Source organism: Terrapene carolina, unplaced genomic scaffold (assembly GCF_002925995.2).
Source record: "Terrapene carolina triunguis isolate 2854851 unplaced genomic scaffold, T_m_triunguis-2.0 Scaffold69, whole genome shotgun sequence".
NCBI classification, from domain to species: Eukaryota; Metazoa; Chordata; order Testudines; family Emydidae; genus Terrapene; species Terrapene triunguis.
In genome coordinates this window covers 45,501,031-45,513,087 of record NW_020664420.1, presented here as the reverse complement: position 1 = coordinate 45,513,087, position 12,057 = coordinate 45,501,031, and the positions used below count along the sequence as shown (strand labels likewise).

The 12,057-nt window shown below is 40.0% G+C and overlaps 1 protein-coding gene across 2 annotated transcripts in view; it reads left to right on the top strand.

The window, feature by feature from the left end:
• The window catches only part of EDIL3 (EGF like repeats and discoidin domains 3), a 434,555-nt gene that overhangs the window by 126,307 nt on the left and 296,191 nt on the right, over positions 1-12,057 (top strand). The gene's annotated exons all lie outside the window — the stretch shown is intronic.

Genomic DNA, 12,057 nt, shown 5'->3' with positions numbered 1-12,057 from the left:
CCCATTTTTCAGTAAACTAATGGACTATGGCTGCAGATTTCCATTTGACCTCAGCAGAGGAAATGACTGAACAAGCTCTTAATTTCTGAATATGTTTTGAAGTATATGTTCTTATAGAACCTCCAGTAATAACTTCTTGTTTGTTTAGAGCCACATGTAATTTTATTCATATCCTGGTACCAAATAATCACAGGATATCAGTTTCCTATCAGCCTTAAACAGATCAGTTGAGAATATGCTGTAGAGAATAATCCTGCACTGGTGGGTGTAAGGTCTAGCTCACCTAATAAGTCTCATCCATCTCTAATTTCCGTAATTCTAAAATAATCAATCCAGTAAATAGTTTCTTCTGTGAAAATGGCCTTGGCAACATAATATAGCAGGGAAAGCCTTTTTATTTTTGTTTGAAACCATTTTATTTAAGATGTATTATATAGAACTATTTCACTTACTGATGCCTAAAGTTTCTACTATTCTGTAACACAAAAATAGAGCTTTTCTTGTTTTATATGAATGATAAATAATGATTTAAATCATGGTCAATTTAGTATCCTTGGCAATCCAAATGCACTAAGGCAGTAGATTCTGCACTAAATCATGGTGACATACATATATATTTCTAATTGATTACATAGGCTGACCACATGTTTGAGATCTGGCATTGGACCAACAATTAACTGGGTCATACTAACATTACCCATGGTAAACCCTGCTGACATTAATCTTTTCCCTTTTTAAAACACGAGCGTCACTCCATTAATAATCTGTGACAAATTTTCATCTGGGTTTCTATCTGGTCTACACTTCTGTTCATGCATTTTTGTGAAAACATATGTGGAGATCGATACTTTTCAGATATACACATCTGCATGTTGACCTTAAAACAAATAGTTAATGCAAATGCAAATTCTAAAGAATGGATGCATGCATTCAAGAGTTAGAATTGTTCAAGTGTGCAAATGATTTTTTACCTGTAGTGTTGTCCAGTGTATGTGCATGTACAAATTTGTATGCAGATCTGTGGAGGCCAGCAACTGAAACGAGATTATATCTGTTTAATCCTACCTTTCACGGGGGAGGAGGTGTCTGTGTGTCGAGCGGGGCCTCCCCCCTTGGCCCAGATTGGTATACCCGAGCACACAACTGTCAGGACTCTGTTGGATGAGGCAATTTCGATTATGGGGACTCAGCGCCCCTGGCGGGGCCCGGTAACCACTCAATCTATGCTTCCCGAGCCTCCTGGCTGGGGCAAAAAACAGTGGTTGGGGCTTTGACCCTCAGGCAGGGTAAAGCCGATAAGTAGTCTACACCCCCTGAGCATCCTGGCTGGGGAAAGCAATTTGCAGGGCTCTGCAGATCAATCAATCAATCTATGGCTGTAGTCCCCGGTAACCATGCCTAATGGCGGGGGAGGACCCACCTTACTCCACCGGATTCCAACCCAGGGATATTCCTAGTTAAGGGGTCAAGCATCAGCTTCTACTACATTCCCTGGGTCACTTCCTACTGCAAGGCTCATCTCGGGCATCTTGTCAGCTGGCATTGGCTCAGCATCCCAGTCAGTGTCCGCGGTCGGCTGGTCATCCACAGCATAGTCCGGGTCCATGGTTCCCACTGCTTGGAGAGTCATAGACACCTCTGCAGGAGCCTACAGGACACATCCTTCCTCCTCCTCAGTGAGCCCAGACTGAGATGGGCTGTGTCCTTTTATCTGTCCATTCTACCTGGAGCATGCACAGCAAAGGTGAGGGGGTGTGGTTTCCTGGGTCTACAATGACTCGTCTGGCCCCATTGGCCCAGTGCAGGGTTGGTACACCCCATCACACTATATCATAATATGTAAGGCCCTGTACAATAAATAAGGTCATCCTTCTCTTTGTCCATTAAATGGCATATCAAGGGGAGATCTATATCTATAATCTCTCTCTCTTTTTCTTTATATATATAAAATTTATTTCTGGACTTTGCATAGAGGGAGGGGGCAGAGGCTGCTTTCCTCACAGTGCCCTGCCAACAGGGCAAGATGAGGAGGCAAGGGATGGGGGAGGGGAGGAACAGAGTGGGACACATGAGGCTGCTGGTGGGGGGTCACACAGACTGGGGTTGAGAAGGGATATGCAGAATTTTTCAGAATTTTAAAATATTATGCACAGAATTTTTAATTTTAGGTGCAGAATTCCCCCAGGAGTATTCAGTAGCTCTGCAATGGTATTTGCACCCTGTGAGAACTCAATTCATGCAAAAAGAAAGAGCCTCTCTGCATACAGTATGGGTTTTTGCTGTGAATCATTTCAGTAATGTTTATAATAGTAATAAAGCTAGGTATTTCATAAGCCCTTCCCAGTACAGATTTTGAAAAAACTGTTGGGAGAGTTGTTAAGTTTTTGTGACTCTATCAAAAGAGGAATTGGTATGAAAAAAAGGTCTGTGTTGAAAGGCAGTATTAGGAGATGTTTCAGAGTAGCAGCCGTGTTAGTCTGTATCCGCAAAAAGAACAGGAGTACTTGTGGCACCTTAGGTCTACACTACGACTTTAATTCGGATTTAGCTGCATTAATCCGAATTAACCCTTCACCCGTCCACACTACAGAGCCAGTTAATTCGAATTAAAGGGCACTTAAAATCGATTTCTGTACTCCACCTCGACGAGCGGAGTAGCGCCTAAATCGATTTTGTTAATTCGAATTAGGGTTAGTGTGGCCGCACACCACCGAATTACTGTGGTTAAAGTAATGGGGTAGTGTGGCCGCACACCACCGAATTAATGTGGTTAAAAACCGAATTAATGTGCTTAGTGTGGCCGCGCACAATCGAATTTATACAACCTGTTTCCCAAATTCGAATTATCTAAATTCGGATTAATCCTGTAGTGTAGACATACCCTTAGAGACAAATTTATTAGAGCATAAGCAGTATTAGGAGATGTACATAGTTTCCCAAAACCATCATACTCTATCATTTCATTTGTTCATCTTTTATGTGCAACTTATGAACTCTAATCAGAATTCATGAACTCAGTGTGTAACTTTAGAACTTTGTGTGTATTGTGTGTATTTACTGAAAGGAACTGGTCAGGTATCTTGTAAACCTGGTGTGGAGCAGCTACAGGATAGTCAAGAGGAGTTAACATTGAATGACTCTTCCGTGGTAGAACAATGAACATGCTAAAGAGCTATGCTAAATTTCTCCCAAGCTTGACTGTAGGGAGGGAGGGAGGTTGTGGAAATTCCCTAACAGAACAGGGAACAAAGAAAAAGGTGTTCAAAGCTGCTGTTAAAAAGGGGCATGCTCCCTGAGTTACGGTACCACTGGACCTGAATAAGTGAAGGAGATCTTGCTGAAAGGGGAGGAAGAGAAGCTGAAGGCTGAGGAAGGTCTTGGGACCCTGAAAGGGCTGACCAAAGTGGGTCCTCAGAGATGTGAGGACACTGGAGGAATGGTTTTAGTAAGCAGGGCTTTGTTGTTTTTACATGGATCTGTATGTCTACCTGCTTTCTCTATTAATAAAGTGTAAATGCATGCGTGCATGTGCTTACAAAGTTACTTTGCAAATCCTCTAGATTCCTTGATGTAACTATTATGTGTCCCCAAAGGGTTAAACTATAAAATGGAATGCCTATTAGGGTGGAGCTCTGGGAAAGTGTGTGCGTGGGGGGGACATAGTGTGTGTGTGTATGTGTACCAGATAGGGAGTTTGCTCCAGGAATGAGTCTGAGGGGACAGGGTCTGGATGCTGCTCAGACTCAGTGGGCATAGGAGCTTGCAGGATCCAGTGTTTGGATCCAAAGTCCAAACATAGCAGCCTGGTGAGTGTTCAGTGGGGGGCACTTGAAACAGTGAAAATTAAAGTACTTTGGAAGTGTGTGAAATAGTGAGGATATCTGTGTGTGATGATTAAGGAAATAAAGATTTAAGAAGAGAACAAGTGTCCTGAGATACATAGGAAGGTGGTAAAAATAAGCATAGCAGAATATTAACTTAGACCTGGTTTACACTTGTGATAAATGAAGGGGGGAGAGGGGAGCTCCCTTTTATGGACACCCAGCCAGACAGTTAGCTATAAAATCCCTCTTAGTAGTTGTTCTCTACTTGCTTTACCTGTAAAGGGTTAAAAAGTCTCCCTGCATAGGTAAAAGGAAGGGAGTGGGCACCTGACCAAAAGAGCCAATGGGAAGGCTAGAACTTTCAAAATTGGGGGAAAAAACTTCCCCTTCTTCTGTCTATTTTTGTTCTTGGGGAGAAGTAGAGACAGGGCTGGAACTATGCTGTAAGAAGCTTGGGGCTAGGTATGAAAAATCATCTGAAACATACATAGAAACTACTCACTTGAAACCCCCAGAAAGTAGATCAGGAAATGTCTAGGAAGATGCAATTAGGTTTATTTCTTCTTATTTCTTTATGGCTTGTGGACTCCTCTCTGCTAACTCCCAAATGCTTTTGTATTGCTTGTGACCTTGAAGCTGGACCTCAAGAAGGGTATTCTTGATGCTTAATTCTTGAAAGTGGGTTTTTTAAATCTAGCAATAGCTTGAGTTTTCAAATGTATTTTCTTTCTTTTTGTTTTTAATAAAATTTACCTTTTTTAAGAACAGGATTGGCTTTTCTGTCCTAAGAGGTATGTGCACATGTTGTTTAATTAGCTGGTGGCTAATTAAATTTCCTTTGTTTCTTTCTCAGCTCTTCCCCGGGGTGTGTGTGTGTGTAAAAGGGCTTGAGGGTACCCCACAGGAAGGAATTCCCAAGTGCGCCTTCCTGGGTTCTCAGAGGGGTTTTTTGCACTTGGGTGGTGGCAGCATCTACCCATCCAAAGTCAGAGAAAAGCTGTAACCTTGGAAGTTTAATACAAGGCTGGAGTGGCCAGTATTAATTTTTAGAATCCTTGTGGGCCCCCACCTTCTGCACTCAAAGTGCCAGAGTGGGGAATCAGCCTTGACAACACTTAAAACTTAGGTAGATCTAGCAGCGTTGCTCAGGACAGTGAAAAAAATTGTGCTGTGACTTCAGTACTTAAGTCACCCTTATCTCTGATGTAGGTGTAGTTGGGTTGACAGATGGATTCTTCCGTCCACCTAACTACTGCCTCTCAGACAGGTGGGTTACCTACATTGATGGGAAAACCCCTTCCATCAGTGTAGGGAGCACCTACATTACAGCGGTGTAGCTGCAGCACCACAGCAGTGCCTCTCTAGTGGCTGTAGCGTAGACATACCCTTAGAAATAACCGATAGTAAAATACAGTCCAAAGCCACAAATGGTGAGGAGACAGGAACACTTACATGTGTTCCAACCAGTTCTGATGCAAAGAGGTAATTTAAACATAAGCATTCATTAACAATGTTATTTCGTATATGACACAGCAGGCTGACCCACTGGAGGATTAGTCAGTTTCCAGACATTTATGCACAAACCAAAAAGTTGTTTTCCAGCGTGGAAATTCATTTATTGGAGAAAAACTAGGGAAACCTGACTACACAAAGTCATTACATGAGTCTGACTTATGGACCCTCTCAATGAAGATGTTTTCCTTAGTGTTACAGCTGTGCAAAGAGATTATTCTTGATGGTAAAAAATAATCATTTTCACAGGTTTTAAAAAATGCTTTTGGTCCCCATTCTTACCTCACATTCTATGTAAAAACAAAAAGCTGTTATCAGAGGCAGATCAGCTATTACCTGTGAAAAGCTCATGTTGTGATAATGACAGCATGGACTAATCAGTTTCCCCCTGAAGTCAAGAGAATTGCTACTGTTAACCAAGTCCCCAATCCTGCAGTGTGATTCATTGGCATAGATTTGTCATACCCAGTGAAGTCATTGTGGTTCCATGCTGGCACAAGGTCAGCCTGCACACAGGTGGTAGTGAGTTCAGAGCCTAAAATATGAGCATCTCTATGGATCAAACAGCAGAAAATCACAACACCTAATGCATTGGAATACCCATTAAGTGAAAATCAGTCATAATTTTCTACTACTCAAAATGTTTACTTCTACTACTGTTGAGGAGACCACATGTAGGAAGGCACTCACAGAAGAGAGAGTGATTTTAAAAAAAAATGTGTAGCTGTACTTTTTTCGAGAGGGAGGTATCTTTCATTAGATGTTGCTCATTGCTTCGGTTTCTTTTATCTGAGACCAGTCAACATTCTTATCTGTTATCGCTCACCTTAAATACCCTAATTAGGCAAAAAATTGGATTAGTATTGCAGATAGGGAAATTGCATTGTCAGTATCATTTGATTTACAAAAAAATATGGCTCTGTGGCCTATAATTTAAAAGGAGAGCTCTAATGGTTTTAGAAAGAAGACATCTAATTTCAGCTCCTGCGTTTGCTGGCATGAAGGAAGAAACATCTGCAGCAGTCATTAACTCATTGCTGAACACATTGGCTTGGGTCAGCAGCAAGAGAATAAGCAATGGATTAGCTCTGTCCTTACTAGTGGTGTCATTGGGATTAATTTGAGTTGCATAGAAACAATTCTGCCTGACCAAAACTGTATATACCAACTATTTAAATATACTAGTCAGAATCTATGAGTTAGACTCTTCCAAAAGACTAATGCAGTCTACATAAAACCTCTAAAAGAGAAAATGGAGTCCTAAAGATGATTGACAATCCAAAGTTAGATGGATTCCATTATTTTTAAACCGTTACAACCAAATATATTTGATCCCAGGTTTAACCCTTGATGACCCAATGGTCAAGGGTGTGGGTGGGAGATTTTCCTCGAAATAGTAGAGGAAAAAACATTTCAATGATGTTTAAAAGATAGGATGTTATGAATCTTGTTATTACTGTGGAAGTGCAAAGTTAGTAGCATTCCTTTTTAATACATATTTTACATGAATACACTTTGAAGGATAACATTTGCTATTATAGGGTTCCTCCTGATCCCACTGAAGTCAATGGGAGTTTGTCATGCAGTCTAATAGCACTGCGTTTGGAGCAGGATTAGTCCTTTAATTAGGGAAAGTGTTTGTCATTGATTGTTCAAATGACTAGTTAATTGGGATGAAATGAAATGGCATCATCTTTTCTCCTTTCTAATTTAATTTTCCTCTTTTGAGCCTAATTTAAATCCCTGTCTATAACAAACAGAAATTTCTTTGTATGTCTTATAGCTCTGTTTGTTTGTTCAAAAAATGATCCATAGTAGCTCCACTGTTCTTCTTGCTTGGCAGCTGTAAATTGCAGCCCTGTTTCACTGCCTGCCATTCCCCTGTCCCCTTTTGTGCAAAGTCCTTGTTCTTTTCTGTTAGGCGTGATGTCAGTGAATGTCTTTTAGTGTGTACAGGAAGACAACTAACATATTTTGGTAGTGGAGGGGTTGAGCTTGACTGATAGAGTAAGGTAATCAATGGAGTACTAAGAAAAAAAATCCATAAAGGGTTCCAGGTGATTAAAAATAAGGATTAAGGCCAAAGGCCTTCCAACACACAAAAGGGAAAGTATACCGAGAAAAGATGTGGAGTATCTTTTGGGTTAGTTTTATTTGGTTTTTTAGTGGTAAAATTTTCTGGGTATCTTGGACTTTGTCAACCAAACTGTGTCCACATTCATGCTGTCATGGGGACATGTTCCATCACTGGGCAAACACCATTCCCATAGCCACCCACTGATCATTTTTTAAATTGCCTGATGAATCTGGTGTAAAAAGATCCACAGAAGAAAGATTTAGCTCATTAATTTGAGCTGTCTCCCCCCTGAGGATCACTTCAGCTGTGTCAGTATAAAAGAAAAATTCTTCTGTGGCCTGGCTGATCTTTCCTCACACACAATAGACTGTTACAAAGCTAGGACTTGTGACCTTCCCCAGGCTTCTGAAGCCTCACATGGTGTTGAAGCCTGAAGGTAATCACAAAGTAATGTGTTTTGGAAAATAGGCTAGAGCTTCATTAAGCCTCTTTGTACTTATGCTCTACATTTGTCACAGCTAAATGCTAATACATTTTACGTGATCACTTCCTGCTGTGAAATCTTGACCCCAGTTACAAAGGAATTATCTGGGATTCATTAGCCCAAATTCAGATCTGATATGAGTGGTTACAGCTAGAGCTGGTCAGGAATTTTCCATCAGAAAAATCTGACAAAGTTCCCTTTATGCAAAATAGAAATTTTCCTTTGGAAAACTTTAATTCCATCCCCGCCCCTCACCCTCCCCCCCCTCCAAAAAAGGATATTTTTGGTGGAGAATAAATGTCTGCTCAGGGGGAAAGCTCTTGTTAATTGCCCTTTTTGCTTGCAAGATGAAAATGAAATTGACAAGAGCCTTCCCAGACAGGCAGCCGGCAAGCCAAAAAATCCATTTTGGTTCTCCCAAAAAGGGATTCCAGAAATACTCCATTTTGGGGGAAAATTCATGATGTTGAAGTTTTGTCCCAATTTGAGGTGGGGAAATTTTTTTCAAACAACCAAAATATTTTGCTGGAAGAGATTTCCATTTTCTGGCCAGCTTTTAGTTACAGTTCTGCTGATTTCAGTAGCGTTGCATCCATATTATTCCAGATCTGAACTGGCCTCTAACCTTCTACTGGTGTTAAATGAGGTCATGTGAAAATTTGTTACTGAGATAAGATGTAGTATAAGAAGCACGCAATAGAAATGTATATTTCATTGATTTGTTGCAGGTCACTGGGAGATAACAATCAATTCAGTCAATCATTTTCACATTCATAAAGTACTTTTTATACAAAGACCCTATGGCACGGCATAGAATCAATAAAAGGACATATAAGTGAAAAAGACTGAATCAAATACTGGATGTTTCATTTTAGCGTTACCATATGACATGTAACATGCAGAAATTTCCCTTCAGCACTCTATACATATGGGTATGCATATCTTTTTCTGACATATATGTGTGTTTATGAATTCAGTTTGTCTGTGTGTATATATTTGTAAGTGTGTGTAAATCAGAGATGCACTTTTGTGTGATTTGTGTATCTCTCTCTCTCTCTCTCTCTCTCTCTCTAGACATTCTCTCACACACACACACACACACACACACACACACACACACACACACACACTACATATAGTACATAAGCTAGCCGTGTAGTTCTTTTAAATTCAAAATTATAACTAAAATCCACTAGTTTAAAGCATGGGATATTTATGAGATGGAAGAATCTCCCCTCCAATGAATATTTATAACCACAATTTTTCATTTTGGTTTCTTGAATATATCTCCTATTTAGTCATAAGAATCTTAGCTGTATTATGCTTTTCCTGAATACTGTATGTACATAGTAATTAACATAGATTCTTAAAATACATTGTTAGAATATTCAATTTTAAATTAAACAAATTCCTTTATGGAAAATATTTTCTGTTCAGTTAAGGCACCATACAATTTCTAGTGAGGAAAAATCTTTTGAAGAAACAAATTTTAAATGTATTTTGCCAAAACAGTGTAAGAATTGCTCTTTCTCTCCCTCCATTGAAGTCAATGGAGTTATTCCATGTTTACACTGGCAGAAATTAGATGAATAACTATCACACAAATGTTAAAAATGTTTTATATTAAAATAAAATCTTTAAAAATAAAGTAACTTTGTTTGTGTTGGGAATACAGAGTATTTAGTTTATCTCTGAGGAGCTGACATAAAGGGTGGCAACAAGAAGGATCAGATTTTCTTTTTTTAATTTGTGCTTGTAATGAAAGCAGGGGAGATGGCAGAACAAAGTGCTCTCAGGGCACTCTGTGCTTCCTAGATTTCAGGAGGCAAAGTTCAGACTTGATAAAATTTCCTAGGGCCTTGCAGATGGAGACTGTGTCAACAGCAGTTTTGACACTGATCATGTGTCGTCATGAGCAGTTGCTAAGTGTAGTTTAGTATATTAGTGTTAATGTGGTAAAATAGATACCATAAAATACACACCTTCTGTAGTTTAGAGTTGATAGCAATGCTACCATCATCTGTGACTTCACCCATGGAAAGAGGAAAGGGTTGGTTAAGCATAAAAGTCAATTCTTGCTGTCAATTAGCCATTGTCCCTCCAACTGGGCAGTTTGTTTCAGAATTACCATGTCCAAAGTGTTTCCTTATGGGTCAAATGTTAAGAATATTCCATATAATCTGCAGATAAATTGAATTGAGAATGGTAAGCAACTTGATGTCCTAAGGGCAAACTTTGTATTACCATAAGAGCTATCTAATCACCATCTGTTGTTCTCTGTTGATAATGGAATGTCCATAGATATGGACCCATAGAATGGGAACTATGAATGAGGATCAAGGGTATTATGTGTTTGTTTTTTTTTAAAGATATTCTCTAAATCAAACAAATTAATTCAAGGAGGTTCTATGGCCTGTGTTATATACGAGGTCAGCCTAGAAAATCACAATGGTGCATAGGAGCCAACTCCATGGGTGCTCTGGGGCTGGTGAGTGCTAAGCATCCACCAGCAGCCCACGATCAACTCCTCTGCCTACCATCAGCACCTCTCACCCACTGCAATCAGCTGTTCCATGGTGTGCAGAAGGCGCTGGGAGGAGGGGGAGGAGCGAGGGTGGGGCGCACTCAGGGGGAGGGGGCAGAACAGGGCGGGAAGAGGCAGGGTGGGGATGGGGTCTTGGGGGGAAGGTGTAGAGTGGGGACGAATCCTGGGGCACAGCCAGGGGTTGAGCAACCCCCCCCCCCACCCCAGCACATTAGAAAGTCAGTGTTGCAGAATGGAGATTTAGGTGTATAAGTGCTTTAGATCTCGTCAATCATTACTTCAAATGGGGTAAGTTAAAAGAAGGCTTAGCTGTCAGTGTTTTGGTATGGGAGGGGAAAGGCCAAAAAGAATTAAGGACCAGATTTTCAGAAGTGCTCAGCACCTAACCGTTCCTGTTGACCTCATTGGGAGCTGTTGAGGGTTGAGCTCTTTTGACAATCTGGCCCTAAATTACTAAAATATGATATATGAAATGTGAATAAACTTGGTCTAAAAAACTAAAGAGCAGTATAGTCTTGAAATCCAAATACTTTCATATGGAAAAAAAAACCCCTAACAAAACGTATTTTATAATCAATAAATCTGGCTTTTTCACAGATCAAAATTGAAAAGCACTGGGAGTACTGGAAGTACAGAGAGAAATACTGGAATGCTGACTGGTAGTTATGTTCAAAGTGCTCTTTACAAAGGTTAAGTCAGAGAAGCTGATAAACTTCTAGTGACTTCATTCATTAAGATAATTTTCATTGTTTTTTTATATTCACTTTATATAATTGTGTTGATACTGTATAGAGAATAAATTAGAGAGAATCTTAAATTTTTTGGTAGTATTTTAGGGACAAATCTTGGTGAAATGTTTGGCAGTTCTGGGAGGTACAAGGAAGTCTCAGCTCAAGATGCATTCAGTACCTTGAAGACTCAGACTCCTAATTATGTATCATCTTCTTTTATAATCATTGAGTTGGTGTTAATGTTAGCATTACTGGAAAGTGTCCATTTTGTGTCTGTTGCCTTCAACATTTGTAGTTATGTTTCAGTACATTATTTGATGGTATGTTGATACATTGAAATGAAATAATCAATGAAGAACTTCCTGTGACTATTCAAACTAGCACAACCTATGGTACAAACCGTATGCTAGGTTTACAGTACAGTTCCTTATTTTCTTACAGCCTCTTTCACCTGATGTTTTCTACTTTGCCATACTGCACATGCTGCATATTTCTGGTAGACATTTTACATCATAAACAGCAACAGATTCAGCTATGTTTAGGGATCAATCCTGTACCAACTGAAGTCAAGAGCAAAACTGTTATAGACTTCATAGGGAATAGAGCTAGGCCCTTAATCAGCAAAAATAGAAGAGAGAATACTGTAAACATGCAACATGATCAACTCAGTGTGGCTGTCCTTACCCTTAACTTGTGCATTTCCTGACTTTTCTATTGTTAACTGTGCAACTGTAATGTTGGACTGAAATCATAGGACTGGAAGGGACCTCGAGAGGTCTTCTAGTCCAGTCCCCTGCACTCAAGGCAGGACTAAGTATTATCGAGACCATCCCTGACAAGTGTTTGTCTAACCTGTTCTTAAAAATCCCTCCCACCCTCCCCCA